General features: G+C 39.4%; 1 long non-coding RNA gene across 2 annotated transcripts in view; it reads left to right on the top strand.

Annotated features, from left to right (window-relative positions):
• Window positions 1-11,892, top strand: part of LOC132330109 (uncharacterized) — a 57,735-nt gene extending 45,843 nt beyond the window's left edge. For both annotated transcript variants that reach the window (XR_009487223.1, XR_009487222.1), the window contains 4 exons: window positions 4,647-4,778; window positions 6,176-6,312; window positions 6,430-6,600; window positions 7,240-11,892. This is a non-coding gene — a long non-coding RNA (uncharacterized LOC132330109). The remainder of the gene's footprint in view (window positions 1-4,646; window positions 4,779-6,175; window positions 6,313-6,429; window positions 6,601-7,239) is intronic.
• The last annotated feature ends 7,327 nt before the right edge of the window (window positions 11,893-19,219 follow it).

Genomic DNA, 19,219 nt, shown 5'->3' with positions numbered 1-19,219 from the left:
CATTTCCTAGCCATGCACGTGGAAATTCAGTAATTCCCCCCCCATACTGCTCATCTTTCCTGTCTGTGGAACCAGTACAGGCTGCTGGAGAATCAAGGACACAAAGTAGCTGATGATATAACTAAACAGATTTTTCAACCAGAATCAATGGAACAAATGAAAATCTCTATGCGCTTGTTTAATTTTTTAATTTTGAGTTGATCCTTCTTCTCAGGAAGCACATGCAAGGGGCTCCTGCTTTTCCTTGCAGAAGGGCTGACCTGCTGCTCACTGCAGAAGGATTCCATCCTTTCCATGTCTCTCAAAAAATATTAACTTTTTTGCTCTCAGTTTTTTTCACCCTTCCTCACAGAAATGCCTGGCTTCATTTGCTAGAAAGTTAACCAGTTCTCATCACAGTTACAAAGACTGGGATAAAAAAGTCTGTCCATCTCTAAACTCTTGGTCTGAAGGTTTGCTTTAACACCTACTCACCCAGTCACAGAAGCTTGTCACAACATGACTCAAACCCAAGTATTTTCTTCAAGAGGGAGCTTCAGCTGGAAGTTGTGTGACTTTGTGGCCAAGCACAGCCACCCCAGCATGGATCTGACTCCACAATTTCTGTAGGAGCTGGAGTCTTTTCTGACAAAAAAGGGAATTTTTCCTGGTCAGGACTGCACCCTATTTGCACTGACACCAGATTTACCACTGCTGAAAGTGGTGTAAAGGGTTTTTATGGTGATGGTAAACCTAAAGCCAGCTTGGCAGAAGTGAGATTTGTAAATATATCAACAGAACAGCTTGTCTCTGGCTCCCCTGCAGCCAGGTATGAGAGATGCTCAGGGAAAAGCATGAGACACTTAAACTCTGACAATGCATTAGCACAAAAAATCCCAATATCAAAGTCCAAACACACACTGCTTTACCAGCACTGCAATCCAGTGAATCCCAGCCTTTTGGTTGGTTTTTTCAGCAGTCTTTGGAAGAGTTGTTATCTTTCTGATTTAAGATACAGTGTTACTTAAAACCCCTTAACAGTAAACCAAATGTCAAAAGATGAAAAAAAAATTTTCCATCACCCTCTGCTTTTTATAAAAATATATCAATTTAATAACTTGGTTTAAAGAAAAACAGAATGATCATGTTAAAATACTGCCAAATTTATAAGCTTTGACAGTCCCACATACTGAGATGAACAGGCAAATTTATTTAATAAGAAATAAAATACATTTTCTCCCTGCGTTCACTGAAATAATAAGACAGACACATCTGTCCCAAATTTCTTTTAAGGAACAGAATGGCTGCTGCTAACTAGAAAATAGTGCCTTTCTGCTGGCTTACCTCAAGATAAATTTACAGCTTCACTGTAACAGTATCAGAATTCAAAATGTAATAAGTTCAAGTAGAATAAGATCAAACATTTCTGTCCACATTAACTCTTTGATGTCACAATTCAATATCTCACAATAAAAGATGGGGATGTAAAATGCAGGAAAGTTTATGCAACTTCTCGCTGTTCTCAAAGCCAAAATATCTGCAGGGTCTGTTCTGTGGGGTTTGCACATTCCTGTAGGAATGTGTGGTGAGCATGGTAGAAGGCTACACTGCCACAGGAGTCACAGACTTATATGATTTTTAGGACAAGCAGATCTTATTATTGGTGCAGACCTCAGGCCCTCGTAGTCCAGCAGCTGTTTAGGGACCTAAACCAATATCTCAGAGACAAAAATTGTCCCAGGAACATTTCAGTGCAAGATCTTTGTGCAGTTAGAGAGCTAACATATTTCAAAAGGATTTCAGGGAAAGAGATGGTTCTTCTGCCATCTGGCCTCAGAGGAGGGATAGGCCTCTCTCAGCTCCAAACAGTGCACAAAATGGAAAACAGTAATTGCAGCCACACAAAAGGAAAATGGTACATTTGTCAAGACAAAGAACAGTCATCCTTCTCTATGGCAACAGGTAGAGTTATTACCCATAAATGTGTCCCTAAATCTCCAAAACAAGGGATTTATGCAATGTCCCATATCAAATGGACAACCCTCCTTTATGAATTTCTGCTGTCCTCCCAGACCAGACATTTCTTCTTGACCTAAAGCCTTTGGTCCTCTCTGTTTCTTTTGTGCTTCTCAGATGGCACCAAGAGCATACCAAGAAAAACCAGCAAGGAACTTCTTTATTTATGATCTTAGATCATGCATGCCAAACAGGTTCTTTAGCAGTTTTTCAGTTTCATGTGGCATTCCCATAAACTGCTCCAATATTCTGGGAAACCAAGCTTTGGGAAAAGTGCTACCAGCAGAATGCAGGCAAGGTGTGCCAACAACCAGCTACGATGGTGAACCTTCCCAGTGAGAACCAAGAAAGGGTAAATGAGAGTGAGAACCAAGAAAGGGTTTACTGGGGGTAAATGAGAGCCAGCTAAAGAGGCTGTAGCTCCCCACCAGAGCTGCCTGATGAAGTCCTTGTTTGTGGGTTGATATGACACCACTGCAGCTGTGCCCTGGCACACATTCAGCTTGTGCTGGCCACAGAGTGCTTTTCTGGTCTAGCCTGGAACAGTTCTGCAAACAAGGCAAGCTGTATGAACAAAAATCACTTGATGCCAGTATAAGCTGGGTTTCCCTGAAAGCTTTTGCCAGTGTGAAGTGTTCTTAAAAACTGTAAAAATAAAAAACAAAAAATGTCACACCCTTGGCTGGCATTGGCTTGTGTGCAGACGTTTTAAAGATATATTTGGCTCAGGTTTGCTTTTGCTGGATAAGACTGCACCAATGTAATTGAAGAATGTTATGATAATAATAATAAATGTCACGTTTATTAATGTATTTAACTGCATTAATAAAGGGGAAGCTGTCAAACTGGTGTTACCCTGAGCAAAGACCATAATAACACTAAGTGGTAACTCTTGGGGACTGTGTGAAAACATGATCTTTCTTCTGATGGAGTTGTAAAGCCTGTAACTGAAAGCTAAAGCAATATCTCTCTTACCTTTGTGAAGAGCAACTTCTAGAGAGGGAAGGTTACTTAGCAGGGTCCAGAGCACACAACGAAAGCAGGAAAGGAAAAAGAAATGAGCCTGACAGGTGGAGGTCTCTGGATTCCCAAATGCTATTCTTTTGCCAACAAAAGTGTTTTTCTGTCTAAGAAACAGATTGTGAATATCCTTGTCTATGAGTATTTAAATTTAAAGTGATTTAACCTGCCACAGTGAAATGAAACCTTCCATGAGAGGGTCCTAGAGGAAAAATTAGTTGCCCTGAATATAAAATTAGTTGCCCTGCCTGGGACAAACCATGTGTGTCCTCCAAGGGACAGACAAGTCAGACCCTGCATCTGCCCAAGAAGTCTGAATAAAAATTCTTGAAAACTAAAATTAAAAAGGAATTACCTGAATAAGGTTCACAGAATTCATTGCTTTGTAGACAGGGCTTATTAGAACAAGAGAACATCAGGCAGACACGACAAGTATGACCTGCCATAAACCAACCAAACCACAACTGCATGTAAGAATGCACCATTTTATCTGCCTGGCTTTCAGATCATTGTTAGTGCTGGAGAATAGCTCTGCTCAATGGCAAACAAGTGATGGCCTCACCTTCTGCATAACTGGCACATAATGGGGACTGTAAACTGGGGAGACTAAACAGCTGGGAGCCAGAATGGACCATTTGCCCCATTGCACTTGCCAGCTGAGGTTTGGAGAGGGGAGGTTATAAATATATTTTTGCACATTTTTTTCCTATTCAATCAGCACTTTTCCCATAAACGTTTGCAGGTTAGAAGGACTTTTGGACCCTGACCAGACAAAGCTCTTGACTGCTTGCAGGTAAAGAGCTTGGAAGTCAATAGAATTACTGACCTATTTGAGAGCTCAAAGGAGCAAGGGAGGCAAGGTTTGTAGGGAGAGGTGATGTATATTATGAAGAAAACTGATATCACTGGAAAAAATAGACAAGCTGTCATGGACACAATTTTTAAATGCAAGCCCTGTCAAAGGTTTTCATTTCTGGTGCAGATGAATTATTTGGTTTACCCCTTCTGTTGCTTTGAAACACCTCAGGGCCAGTTTCCTCCCTTTTCCAGTCACTTGGCTGTGGTGCCTTTTCCCACAGCCTCGTCCATGAGATCTGAACTGATCTCTAGGTGTACCTTTCTTTTTTCACAGGGCACCTGAGGCACCTCCTGAATTATATGCCTATAATTCAAGGGGATTTAGGACACCTGACGTGTCATGTAATGGTACACAATTACATCCCAGATCCTAGCTTTCAACATCTAAAATCCAACAAACCTAGATGAGATAATTTCAGGCTGAGTTTCTTTGTGGTTCCATTATGGATTTTTTTTTTTTTTTCCTTTTTGGACAAGGATTAGCTGTAGCATAAAGCAAATCTAAAAAAAAAAATAATTAAAAATGTGGCTCTGGATTCTTTATATACTCAATCCTCTAATCCACCCTCACATAACCTGTTCTGTCACACAGCCCTTGGTGTAGGTGTGTAATGGGATCTGATGACTGAGCTCCATTGTGTGAACACCCACACAGCACAAGCAGACGGAGCTGTTGCTGCAGCCCTTCCTCCAGCACAGCACTTGAGCTCGACCATCCTTCCTCCCACCCTCTCTCTCACCCCCTCTGTGCTCTCTCCTTTACCACACTGCAGTGCCAGGGAACTGCTTTCTGCAGGACAGACCAGAGCCTGAGCTTCACTGCCTGCTCTGAATCTGCTTCAGAGATGGAAAAAGTCCTCATGGGTGCCTGATGTCGCCAGAGCTGCAGGATCCCAGCTCTGCAGGTGAGAGTGGAAAATGTGATGGGATCTGCTTCATATTGCACAAAGCCAAGAGCTGACAGCTCTTTTGAAGATGAGCAAAAGAAGAGGGTGGGGATAAAGATCTCAACTGCATGTTCCCCAAATATTCCCCTGCATTCGACATACAAGGTCTTCATTTAGTTCAGCTCATGCTGGGGATATTGAAACCCTACTGGAATATATATTATTTCTACTAGTGTTGCAACTTTGCAATCAAATAACCTCCTATATTCATTTTATATTTCTCAGCCTTCACAACATGTGCCAAATGCAGAATCTCTGAAAAACAGAGGACTGGTCAACAAGGGTTACTGCCTGCTAATAAAATAAATTGTGCTACAGAAACTTAACAGGTTGTGTGTTGAATCTTTGAAGAAAAAGCAACAAAACAATTTCCACCCACCCAAATACTAACTGAATAAGTTGGCCAAAAGCTTCATATTCTTACACCAATCTACTTTATCATTAAGAAAAGATGTACAAAGAAAGATTCAATTCCTAGCAGGATGCAGCTTAAGAAATGAAGAGGTTGCAAAAGGGAGATTAGAAAAAGCAATGAAGCACAGGTCAATGGTAAAATATCCCTTATATTTGTCTAAAGCAAAACTAATTGAAAATTTAACTAAAAATTGTTGCCAAATATCCCATTAGCTGATTCCAAAACCTGTTTCAACAGCTCAAACCTTTTCCATATCACTGGGACTGCACAGGTGCCTACAAAGGTATAATTTGAATTTGTTTCTTATAAAACAGCTCATAAGTAGAAAATACCCTGGTTTAGCCATTATCAGGCATATTTTTCTAGGTGCCCATAATGGCAAAAGCAGCACAAGCCATTCACATCATTAAAGCTTTGGGAGCTGACCAGGCTCAGCACACGGGCTCTGGGAGACCATAAAGAAAATGTCTGCGAGCAAATTCCTATCAAGAATGAATCAGAACTCTGTGTAAGAGGTAATTTCAGCATCTCTGGCCTAGCAAAGTAATGCCAATTTAGGTATATAAGATAGGTATATATACTTATATGGGATATAAGGCCAGTCTTTCTACTTAAACAACATTTCCAACCAGGAAAAAAAATGTTGTAGGAAACCTAGGTGGTTATTAGTCCTTTTTGTGCTTTGTTTTTTAACAAAAACTAATAACACACCCTCATTCTAAAAATCACAGTCACATCATTTAATGGTTGCAGATTGTGCCAGCTCTCTGGATTAGTAAATCACAATAATGAAATTGTGAAATATCTTCCTACCATCAAGAAAAGAAAAAAAAAAAGTTTTAGGGTTTTCCCAAGCATTTCCAGTGATGATCTTGCCAATCAATTCTTGTAGTGAGCAGAAAAGAACTAATTATATGACTTTTTTTTTTTTTAATTTCAGAACAAAGAACATATAATAATTATTGGTCCTGGAAACTTAAATATAGAATATGCTGTAATCCTGTGTTCATTATGACTTGAGGGACTGGTAATAATAATGAGGCATTACGCAGCCCTAAGGAGCTTCATATCTAGAAGGTAAATACTTAAAAGCCTTGGTACATCAGCAATCCAGAGGCAGTAGAGATTATTATGGTTTTAGGTGAGGGTACATTATAATTCTTGTTTTTAAATCAGCTTTAAATCTGATTGCAGAAGAGCTGGATTTCAAAAAAGGGCTTTGGTGTGCAAGAACATGAGAAGGGCCTGTATTTTGCTTTCTACTTGTTTGTTGGTACTCCGGGGTAGAAAAAGTGCCTGAAAATCATTAAGAACTGAACAAACTGAAGTTAAAAGCTTTGATCATGGAGTGGAAACAGGAAGCAGGTAAGTGTGTTGTGTTTTCCTTCATTGTTTTGCCCTTAGACCACGACATTTGAAATTTAAAGTCGTTGTTTGCTGATTTTTTTGTTTGTTTACATTTTCTGTGTATGTTTTGATCAGCTCAGTTCACTTTGTCGTACAGAAGGACTCTCACTGCAAAACAGCACCTACAAAGCTGCCCTTGTTTTTGACAGGCTAAAATACCTGTGTGATTAAAGCTATCAAATGACCTCCCCACCCTTAAAGCACTGAACAGCACCTAAACCATAATTCAGCAATAACAGATGATCTACATAACACTCCTCCAGTTATAGAGTTTCTCTCTAGTTACTCCGTCACCCTAATAAATATAATAAATATAATATTGGTAATTAATGAAGGGTTGCACTGGGGTGTTCTGTCAAACCTTGTGGAGAAAAAGGAGAGGAGAAATCACCTTGGGGCACTCTTGGAAGTGTCAGTGATTTATTTCACAGCCCCACTCCAAATAAAACACAGGGTTTCAGTCATGGGCTGGTTACATGTGCCAGTCCCTGGACTGCAGGAGAGGGGCACTGGGGGAAGAGTTGCTGTCTGAAATAGACACTTTGGTTGGAAATGAATCTTTGAGAGCTGATGTTCCTCTGACTTGTGTTTCTGAAGGGCTGCTTTAGCAAGCTTGGCTGCTGTGACTCCTCTCACCAGGATGCCAGCTGGAGTAGCACAGGTCACAGAACCCACCAGGCAGCATAAATATTCTGTTTCCAGAACCTTCCAGATTCCTGACAACTTTTGGATTCGGCACTGATAAGTGACCAGGACTGACATGACATCTTACAGAAATGACACTGCTCCTGCAGCAAGGGGCTCTTGGAGAAACACTCTGTGAAGATAAGGGTGGAAAAGTCAAGAGGATGAGAAAAGCATCCCAAAGGAGCCCATGAATTGAGGGAAAGGTAATAGCTGGATTAATGTTCAACTGCTTCATTTTGGGGTTTGCCGTGAATAATTAAGTGTAATTAATAAATAGTGCCCTGAAGATAGGATCAAACAGACTTTGGGTGTGGTGCTTAATCCTTCCTGAGTTGGAGAGCAAGGCCAGCAGCCCATAATGGATTTAACTAATTCTCTTAATTGCAGCTTCATTTGCCTGATCTTTCTAAATGGCATTAATCTAGATTTGCAGAATAAGCACTTGGAAAAGACTTACCAAAATCACGGTAGGATCTCAAAGATACATTTCTCTTCTTAGGTTTTCTTCAGTGAGAGAAGAGATTTCATTGTCAATGCAAATTCTATTAATTTGGCTAAGTGTTCACAGTCTTTGTTGGCATAAAATAAGAATTTAAAATGTCATTAGCAAATTCAACCCTTAGAATCAACATTGGAAATGACAAATTCTGCAAGACTGCTAATTAGTTATTTACAGATTAAATACTTCTAAAAGGCAAAACTGCAGCATTTGACTCTCATTTCTGCACTGGGTACTGAAGCATTGCACAGATTTCTGTGTCTCACAGAAGGAAACACATCCCACGTGCTGACAACCACACTGGGAGACAAGATAATCACATTCCTTTATCACCCTTTGCCTGGACAACAACAAATCTGCAAGAGAGACCTTTAGCTCTGAGCAAATTCCAGCCAAAAGCAGTTATAGTCATATCCTCAGGTTTTCCAGATCTGATCTGCCCTCTGCTCCCACCACACTCCACCACTCAGGTGTTCAGCTCCCTTCTCTACAGAGCTCACTATGATGACTAAAACAATTAACAAAACCTAGAGATGCAGAGTTTAAATCCACTGCCAACAGTTTCTCTCCTTGGGCACAACAGAAAATTTCTTCTCTGACAGTGTTTTTTTGGAGAAAAAGGAATAAATTGCAGCACATATGGAAAAATGTGAAGCCGTGTGAATGGCTTTGACTTGCCAGAGGTGACCAGCTGTGCCAGTTTTGACTCTTGACCCATTTTGAGTTTGATTTCCTACCTAAGTCCTGCAGATGTAACTGCTGTCATTCTTGCCTGAAATCAAGACCATGTCATTGGTGTTATTACCCATGAAAATAAATGCCAAAATTCCCACTGGCTCAGTGGTACAACATCTGCCAACTGAGTCCAGTTCTGCTCATGGCAAGGATTCTTCTGTCTTTTAATTACAGACTGAACAAAATATATATAAAACAAAATCAAACACGAGCAACATGGACTGTCCAACCATACACACCACTGTGTAATGTTTAATGTAGGTGCACACCACTCATCTTTTCCCTCCCTATGATTTGCTGCCTCTGTTGCTGTGTTTTGCCTTAAGCTGGGCTGTAAACTATTAGGAAAAATTTGGTTTTTTCCCCTGTGTTTGTGCAGCAATGAACACTGAAAATCCAAGGGATTGTCACCCCACTGTACTATTAATGATTGAGACCAGTAATTATTTGATTCTCATTATGAAATCAAAGAAATACCACTGCTTCAAAGCTACACATGTTGCAAGTAGCCAAGTGCATGTGATATCCACGGCCCTTTTGCTGCTCTTAGCTAGCCACTAACTCACTTAATTTTGTGTAGTTTAGCACATTACAAGATTGTTCAGGAGTGCCATAAATGATGTCAGGCACCATCAGAAACCACTTCAGAAAATCATTGCCTGTAGCCAGATCAAAAGGTGAACACCTGGAAACTTGCAGTTCTGGGAAAGCAGAATAAATCTTTTTTCTTTCCCCCTTTTCTCTCTTTTTTTCCTTTCTCTTCCTCCTGGAGATTTGTTTCTTTTTGCCTTAAAGAATTTGAAAGGTTTATTTACAGCTTTTCAAATGACCCCTAATCTATTTAGAAAAACACAGCACGGCAAATTCATCTCGGGTGCAACTCCATTTGTTGACTTAAGCAGAGTTGTGCCAGAAGGGAGCCTGGCCCAGGAGTTTCTCTGCAGAGAAAAACAAAGCATTTGAATACAACACTTAATTGGCTCCTTGAGTCCCATCACAGGCTGTCCTGGAATATATTTATTAAAGGTAATTCTTTTATTGTGGTAAGATTGTATCAGTAACTGAAAGTCATGGTATTAGTTTTAAACATTGTCTTTTTCCTTAGGCTTCCCTGCTTGAGGCTGATCATTTTCACAGCACCTGACAGTGTTTAGAGAGACATTGTATTATATAGTTGAGTGAAATCTAAGACCATAAATAACTGGGAAAGTTGCTTATTTTGTCAGATATCAGCAATATAATTGCTTACAATCCATCAGGGTCAACTTTCAGGAAGTAATATAAAAAGTTGTTTGCTGTGGAGCTGTGGAATTCAGAGATGTGCTGGGAGCCTCTTGCAAAGACACACAGAGTCCATAAGTAATATTAAAATGATACTTGCTATATAATTAAAAGCTAATTGATTTGTTTAATCCTTCAAATTTTCTACATTCTTCTCTTGACCAGGTTTTTATATTGATTCACTATTTTTACATTAATTTGTTATTTTTCTCAGCAAGTCCTGAAAAAGGAATACTTTTATGAACACATAAACCCCAGAAAAATAATCTCAGGCACAAAAAGTCTATTAAAACCTGTAGCTGCTGATTTTCTTGCACTAAGGGTAGAGCATGAATCTGCCTGTAAGAGCTCTCTCCATATCTTGTATATGGAGCAGGGGCATGGGGGGGAGTAGAAGGACACTAAAAGGAAAGGATTGGCAAAAAGGATAAGGAAAAGAGACTAAGGAGTGACCAGGGAGAACATTGGTGAGGGGAAAATATAGAAATATCCTGAAAACAGAAATCAGCAAGTGATTGAGACAGGGCCAAAGCAGCCACAGACAACTGATCCTCTTCCCTACTTGGCTGGTGACTGGATATAATGCTCATGGGGCATTAATCCTCCCTGTCCTGTCCCAAGAAACAATCCTTATAAGATCCAGTGATGAAGCCAGCAGAAAACTGCTGAACAATTAGTGTACATTCTGGATGAATCAGTTGCTTTGCTTTCATTTGGATGCTAATGATGTTGTGATTGTGTTAGAGTAAGCTGGGTTTGGGTTTTCTCAAGTACACAAAAAATCTGCAGTTTTAATTAGTTTGCTATGAACCAGCTCACTTTAAACAGTAGCATTTAGTAGATTGTAGAAGATTTTCATCCCTTTTTTCTGACTTTAATATACCAATTAAGAGTTGTGCTTGCTGCACTGTTTTGGCCTTACACTGTGATTTTGGTCATATAGTTTAACAATTTAGAAGAAAATCCTGAGGCCACAGAGCATTTGCAAACACAGACCCAGCTGAACTGATGGGGAGAGCACTGAGAGGGGAATTTGCTTAAAAAAAATATGACCTTCCATGTGCAAACAAACTCATTTATAGGAAAAGGACTAATAAAACAGAGCCTTTTAATGAGGCACCCAAACAATATTTTACAAACCAACTTCTTGCTAAAGAAGCTGTCTGGGTGTATGCACGTGCATTGCTGCTAAAACCAATTACTTTACTACATATGCTAATAATACATATGTATGATTAGCAAATACATATGCTAATAATTCAGCCAGGGTAAAAATGTTAAAGCAAAAAAAAGGAGAGTAGCATTTTGTAGAATTCTGGTTTTGTTTATCCAAGCAACTTGAATTTATACACCACAAGGAAGAAAATGTTTTCTTTTTCACTTATGAAACAACAGCAGGTAATTTAAAAGCAACAAATACAAAAAGTGCCAATCCCAAGCAATTATTTGAAATAAGAATAAATTAAATGCCCAAATTATTTCTATATACCTATATATGATCCAGCATCACTGGGATTTTTAAAATGAGAGCAAGGTCAAGCTCTGTAGCAACAATGACATTACAGACATTATTAAGATATAGAATTACCAAGTCAGATAACTTTTGGTTTTGCTCTCCTCTGTGAAACACATTTATAATTCTTTCTGCAGTTCCAGGTTACAAATGGCAAACTTAATCTGAAGAGAAACATTTATATATTTGATGTTAACTGCAATAACAGTTCTATTCAGTTAGAGCTTTTAAACCTTTTAATAAAGCAGACACTTGACACAAAGTTTTTATTTTATTTTTGTAATAGATATATCCCCCAAAAGCTTGAAGTAATAAATCTGACTATAGACTAATATTTCTCAGTATTTGCCACATAGTTTGTACCTATTAGTGTTGCATAATAAATAGATGTTTAAAATATTTGTTCATAGAGGTCTTTCCTTGAACTTAAGCGTAAGTTATCTAAACAGTTGAAAAAAGATTTATAGTTATGAAGAGGCCTATATGTCAAGCAAAGTTTTATGATATATTCCATAATAAATTAGCAATAAATGGATACAGGTGACTGTGGAATTTATGGCCTTTAATGTTTTAATGCTTCACTAAAGAAAAACCTATTATTAAGGTCCTAAAGGGTAATACAGGAATACCATCTACAAATTGTCAAATTAAATAGTTGTTGCCAGGTATTTGAACAGCAGAACATTTCTGCTTGACCAGCAGCAGGGGTGGATGACAAAGAAAGCAGGAGAAGACCAGATATTTTCTCAAGTACAGCTGAAGATTTCACCCTGCTAACCTTACTCACTGGAAGTGATGAGTCTGATCCAAAACCATCTCACATTTGAAAAACCTGTAATTATCCAGGTAATCTAAGTCTGCTTGAAGGGCTCCAAATCACTCATACAGGTAAGGGCTGAAGGATTCATCCCAGTTTAATGGAAGGCTAAAAGGCAGTGAATGAAGCTTTGCTTGGTAGAGACCTTTCAAACATTTCTGTCCACATGAAAACTATTGCTTGAATTCAAGAAACAACACACTGTGGAAAAGAAATAGATTTCACTGTCCTAACTCTGTGACCTCAGATAATACTGGAGAGTGCCCTAAAACACAAATGCCAATTTGCTCCTGCAGATGCTTGTGAACCTCTCTTAAGTGATTAGAACCCCATCAAAGGATAAAAATATGGGTAAAACTGATGAGAACCCAACCAGAAAATAAACCTTTGAGTCAAAGCAGGGATGGTACTTGGTGAGGTAAAGGGAGAGAGATTTATCTTTGAAGGGAAATCAGACCTGGCAGTAAGGAGTTAAGATCCCAAAACGACTTGGCAGTGCTGCCCTCTCTGGAGAAAGAGCCCCCCCAGGGATGTAGCAGAGAGCAACCCCGTCCTCAAAATTGCTTTTTAAGATTAAGCATACCCAAGCTATTAGCAGGATGTCTGCACGTTAACACATCAGCACAAAGATAGGGCCAGGGGGAGGGGGAAAGAGTTATGCAAAAGTGCTCTGCGACTGCCATTGGGGCAGTTCATCCCTAAAGGGAAACACATGTTATACAATCCTCTGCCTAATAGGGTTGGACAGTAATTAAAAAATATCTTTTATTTGGAGAGCTGGGTCTTGAAACTACCAGCTCGCACCATTAATCTTTTTGATGTACTGCAAAGATCTGCAGCAAAGGTCAGCGGGCGGGAGCTCTGCCATTTGTAGGGGGACGAGCTCCCTGATGGGACAGTGAACTGCAGAGCAGATAGAGCCATTACACCCGGCTATCAGTGAACTGTGGTTCACAAAGGGACCACAGGGTGACCATGACCTGACCACATTCCCATCTGCTCTCATACCGCTGGGCCGTTGGTAAATCACCTTGAAAACTACCAGCAGCTCCTCAGATATAAAATTCAGGTGAGGCAACTGCACAAGGGAACGATTTAAATTGAATGGAAAGTGGGGAGAGGGCTCATTGCTCCCAGGATGCCTTGGTCTGCTCCTCAGAGAAGGCAGAGCCAAACCTACTGTAAAATGAGGCATCTGAGATCCAACTTGTACCTCGCTGACTGTGCCACAACAGTTAAAGCAGCAAACCCAAAGCTGCACTCTATCCTCTCAGCATTAACACTGCTCTGCCCCACCAAATATTTCCAGCAGTCCCATTTGCTCCAGCTGGGGAATCTTCTGCTCTAAAGAGCCTTGATGTCCTCTACCAGCAAAACCAAATCTCCAGAGTGGCTACTGCCAGTATAACCAGGCAGAGTTTGTGCTCAGGGGGAAACCTCTCCACACCAGAGCAGGCACCAAGTAACAGTTCCACAGCAGAGGCTGGAGGGCAGTGTTTTAGCCAGCCTCTGACACTGTCTCCAAGCATGTGCCAGATCAAGACCCGTTGTCATTCAAATCATCTCCAGCAAGAGCTTTCCACTGCAGGTAGGGATAATTGTTAATTAACCCATTAGTCTTGTTCACTTCACAGCTCCTGTCCCTTCCCTCTGCTGTCCTGACACCACGAGATGTTTTTCCTTATTTTGACAGGGCTAAGAACCTCAGTTCAGTGCTTTTTTTAGATTTTGGGGTGTTTTAAAAGAGAATTTGATGAACACCTGTGATTTCATCTGGAAGTTGTTTTTATCCCCATGCTGTGAAGAGCTAACTTCCAGATCACCCTCCCATCCATGTGTCTATCAGATGTGTTCATCTTGTGCTGGGCTGGGCAGGGTGGTTGGGTTTTTTTTCCACTATGAACTATGAGCTTATCTGACCCTTAACAATGACTGCTGCAGGTGAGTTGTAAAGCTATCTGCTGCTCAGATAAAACACAGATACTATCTACAGGTATAGCCTCTGTTTTCAGGAGCCTTCTGCTGTGCTCTGTCCAGAGGGCCAACAGTGATTGCTTCCCAGGGAATGCTCCTTCATCCCCAGGGTGAAGATTCTGCAGAGTCTAATATTATGTAAACTCTCAATTGTTGCTGTTTCCTTGTGGATTTTTTTTTTTTTTTTTTTTTTTTTGCCATTCATCACTTGCCCTAAAAATTCTGTATCACTGTAAAAGGCAGATTACTGAATCAAGATCCCAAGATTATTTTTTTGAGTGATGTCTCCCTCAGGACAGAACAAACTGAGATGATTGTGAAGGATTAATTTAGCTTGGTAAGTGTCCCCAGATCTGGCTCTAGGGTGTCTATTGTCTCTGTATCCATTTCCACTCAGAAAATGGGGGAGAAGGACATCCCCTGACACATTTTTTTCCTCCTTGGACAGCAGAAGTTAGCAGACTTAGATCTTTCTATTCCTCTTAGGTTAACAGTGTATTTTATGCCTGATTTCAGCAGCTGTGATGAGCCCACATATAGAAATATTCTGGAAAGATCAGTTCACAAGAATGCTCAGCTTCTGGGGACAGGACAAGTAAAACAACTCTTGTGCAAAGGTAGTTGATATCTTCTAAATAAGAAGGTAACAAAAAAAATAAGACATATTTCTGATTCAAAACAATATTTATTTAATTTACATATTTAGCTGGCATATTTGTGCAAATGAGAGAAAAGACTGCACTACTATTCCACCACAGATGAGGCTCTTCATTATAACAACATGCTTCTAAATAATGATTTTCAGGTTTTTCTGGCTCCATTCACTACTGCAACATGACAAATCTTTAAAAATATTATACAGATATGTTTTTTGAGGTTTCTAATGTATGGGTATTTTAATGGTATCTACAGTAGTGTTCAAATGAGGATAAAAAAATAAAATTTATGGATTTCAGATGCTTCTTCATTTAAAGCAGACTGAAAAAACAAGGAAGTGGGGAAGTGATAGGTGTAATGCACCGCAATTGCTTTGCATCTGGGATTTTCAAACAAGTTTAAACCACTGGAATCTCTTCATGCATTCAGACACATTTTAAAGAGCTTTGAAGGGCCTTCCTCCATACAAATGTTGTGCATTGGGAATGGGTGTGATCCAAAGCCCTCCTCTGGATATTCCTCTGCCAGTCTGTGGCTCTGCATCCCCACCTGAATTTTGCAGCTGAGGTCACTCCCTGTTATGTCCAGGACTGAATATTCTTGTAACCCTTGTAAGGCACCATATCAAGTACCAAAATTATATCAGTGACCTCTGAGAGCTGCAGCAGGGGAAAAAGGGCTGCCAACCTTCAGCTGCAGCTTTCAGGCTGGTTCTTGGAGACTGGGCTGCAGGGGCAGGTGATGTTTCCAGCATCTCCCAGTGGAAACTGCAGCATTGCTTGTCGTGTACCACAAAATGAGATTGCTCTTGGCTTTAGGAGTCTGTTCTGAGCCAAAACCCAGCAAAAAAAGCCTGAGTAGAAATGCAGGAGGTGTGTGGCTTTCATGCCCAGGTTGCTGCAGCAACTGGGACCAGAGGGAAAGGGTAGCACTGTCTGTTGTAAACACAAAGGTAAAAAGAGCTGGGGGAAATCAGGAGGTGAATCTGTCCGAGGGAATGGAGAAAATGATGGAAGGAGCACCAGACAGAACAACATCCAAGTGGAGGTGAAGAAATTCAGATGGGAATTTTCTTCTAGGGACAAGACAGGACTGTACAAAATCAGAAAAAGTGAGAAGAGGTTAAGCCTACTGGAGGGACAGGGTTTCTGTTGACAATGTGAGATCAGTGTTTGAAAGAGGAGCTACAAAAGATGGCAGAGACACCATGCTGTTGAAAAAGAAATAAAATTAAAAAGAGGTTTATCAGTTCCTTAGACATTTCAGGAGTTGCTGTAGAGTCTGTATGGAACAAAACGAAAAAAAAAAAAAAAAAGAAGGCCACTTTTTAAACAAAAGAAAAAGAAGCAAAGACAGAAAAGTGAATCAATAAACCTCAATCTGTGAAGTTGCTGATCCTTTCCACACACTCCAAAGGGGCTTTCTAAAAATGTAGAATGTCTTTTGATGTTGAAAGATAAATACAAAGGAAAAGCACCAGTAGCTATGACTGGATATCCAAAAAATGTAAAGGTCTATTTGCACATATACCTTCAGTATAAAGGGATAGTCTAAGACAGCTGGGTACCTGTGTGACTTCCTGAGTTAATTGATTTAGAGTCTTTTGTTTCACAGTAAGTATTTCCATAACAATAATGGAGTGGGACATTTGGGGTTTTTCTTCCCAAAGGTATGCAGCAAGCTGAGTTTTATATCCAAATATATATGTCTCATTTGATATTGGCTTAATGGCTGCTTTCCCAAACACAACAATGCCTGGCTCAACAGCATTTCTACTTGATTTATGTAACAGCCAAATTCAGGAACATTGCTTCCATTTTCTTTTGTTTTTTCTTTCTCTGATAGTATCTTCTTTTTTTTTCTTCTTAATTTCAACTCAAGAGGGTCTCAGGTTAAAAAAAGGGAAAGGAAGTTATGCTAATGAAATTCTATTTCCCTTTTAAAGATACAAGCATAACATTTAGCTAACATGCTATTATAAATTTAGGCACACAGGATCAAAATTCAAAATTATTCTCACTTTCAAAATAAAATCAATATGTAAAAATCTCTAAATCACAGCAGAGGACACCACACCTTAAAATCAATAGCCTAATTCATATATAAAGCTGAAATTCCACCACTGAAGGCCCTGTGTGGTGAATCTAGCCCAAGCTGTTGTCTGTAAATTCATTTTACCAAACATCCCAACCTGGGAAGTTGGAGATTGAAGAAACAGCTGAAACTCACCTCTCCAGGAACCAACCTGACTGCAGCTTGTCTGGTGTTGAGTGTCTGGTTCTGGTTTTACTCCTGCAAGACTGAAGTTAAACTATATATTCTTGCCCTCTGTCATCTGACAGAGGAATGTACTCAGCCCCCTAACATTTGCACTGCTTGTCTTGCTGCCATCATTAAAAGAACCTCCTGCCTTGTAAAAATGTAACTACACGTGTTTCATAAAAATCGATATAAAAATAACAACACCGGGGTACTTACATCTTTCTGGAACAATTGAATTCTGAAACAAGCATCTTGGTTCTTCCTCCTGCAAATGGATCAAATTACATTTCACTAGGTAATAAAGTGTGGTGCAATAGCCTGCCCAATCTGTTTTCATCTTGTCTGGTACAAAGTTTCAGATATACTCACTCATTATTCAACCTAATGGGCCAGGTTTGGCATATATTGAATGTTAGCGCTCTCCCTGGAAGCTGCAGAGGTTAACTGCTCCTAACAGCCTCTTTCCTTCCTTTCTGGGCATGTTTTCCCCACGAATATTTGAAACAACAGAACTAAATGCCATAATACCCTACAATGAAGGTGCTGGTACAGACCACAGTGATGAAATAACTGTAGCAATTTTTTTGTTCTAATCCTTGGTCACCTCAGTGGAACCTGGACCATACCTGGAAATGTTTTGAAATGTATCAGGGAAGAAATCTGCTCTTGCCAAAATGCTTGCAGAATTGAAGGTCCATATTATTAAGCATTATTATTGTTCTTTATTCACTTTATTGGTAGTGTTTGCATGATTGTGGCTCTCCATGAGAAAAAATAATTCTGTCAGAACCTGAACTGGAGATGTTTCACCCTTCATTCAATTATCATTTCAGAGGAGAAAGAAAAATCTTGCTAAATACAAATTACTTCATTTAATGTTAACTATGATCTATATAATGGTCATTGTAATCCTGTAAGTGGTCCTGCTGCAGGAAGTTAAAAACAAAGTTACTTCTATAAGCAGAAGCTTGAAAAACCTATGTATATAATTTCTAGGCTCCGCAGCAAGGAATTACACAAATTGCTAATCAGGCACTAAAATGAATATACTGTTGATACAGTTGAAATATTTTCTTTGCTCTCCTGTCGTGCTATAATATTTTTCTAGTTCCTGCACTCAAAGTAGATACATCACATTTTGATGTAGTTAGTCTCCTTTCAAGGTGTGAAATTGGTAAGTACCAACACCAAAGGAAAAAAATTCTTTTAATACTGCTCTGTGCCACTTGAAGCTGTATTACCCTTTGGCTTTGAGCCAGCAAACTCCAGTGAGAACTATTTTATAGCACATGACTATAATAAAAGATATTTAAACATGGCCTAACAATGGATTAAACTAGTAAGACATAGTTTGTGTTAGATCCCAAGGATGAATATCAAAAATAGAGGCAATAGTTTTGAAACAACAGCCAGCAGTGAAAAGTTTACTTCTAATGTAAACCAGACAGTCCCCAAAATAATTTGTGGTTTATTTAATTCTTACCGTTCATCTTGTGTTCTTTTGAGTAAGCTAAAGTAAGACACCCGCGTAAAAGCACCAGCTGGTTTAGATTTTGATTCTGGATCTCTAGTGAGCTGAAAAACTCTAATCTGCATCTGCAAGGGTGGGGAGTCGTTTTTGTAAACAAGGGGAAAAAAGAGGATTTGCTGCAGGGGGAAGGGCAGCATAGAAGAAGGTGCATTTTGGGAGAAGAGAGAAAAAACAACCTCGTTAATATATTATAATAAATTACTGTTTTGTCATTATCTGGTTATATTTGCACAAACATCAATTGCATGTGAGCCCTGAAAAAAGAATGTTTCATTGCCTTTAATACGCACTGCAGTGTGCACCCATACAAAATCATTACTGTAACAAAACCAGCTGCATGTAATAGAAAGCAAATGATTTACAATGTTACTATAAGAAACTACTTTATTTCATATTATCATAAAAAGAACAGCACTGAAAATTTGCATGACAAACACAAGAATCCAGGAAATTCCAAATCTAATTCATTTTTAGGTTTTAATAGGTATTAACTTACGGAGGTGAATTGTTAAGAACATTTCTTGCAGAATATTTCCAGAGAGTTTAGCTGCAATATTGGAACACATATTTAGTGAAATGTGACCTAGCCCAGCAGATGAAGGAAATGCATAAGCTTTAAAT

This window comes from Haemorhous mexicanus, chromosome 7 (assembly GCF_027477595.1).
Source record: "Haemorhous mexicanus isolate bHaeMex1 chromosome 7, bHaeMex1.pri, whole genome shotgun sequence".
Classification (NCBI taxonomy): domain Eukaryota; kingdom Metazoa; phylum Chordata; class Aves; order Passeriformes; family Fringillidae; genus Haemorhous; species Haemorhous mexicanus.
Note: the sequence above shows the minus strand (reverse complement) of the source record. Positions and strands in the feature narration are given on the sequence as shown.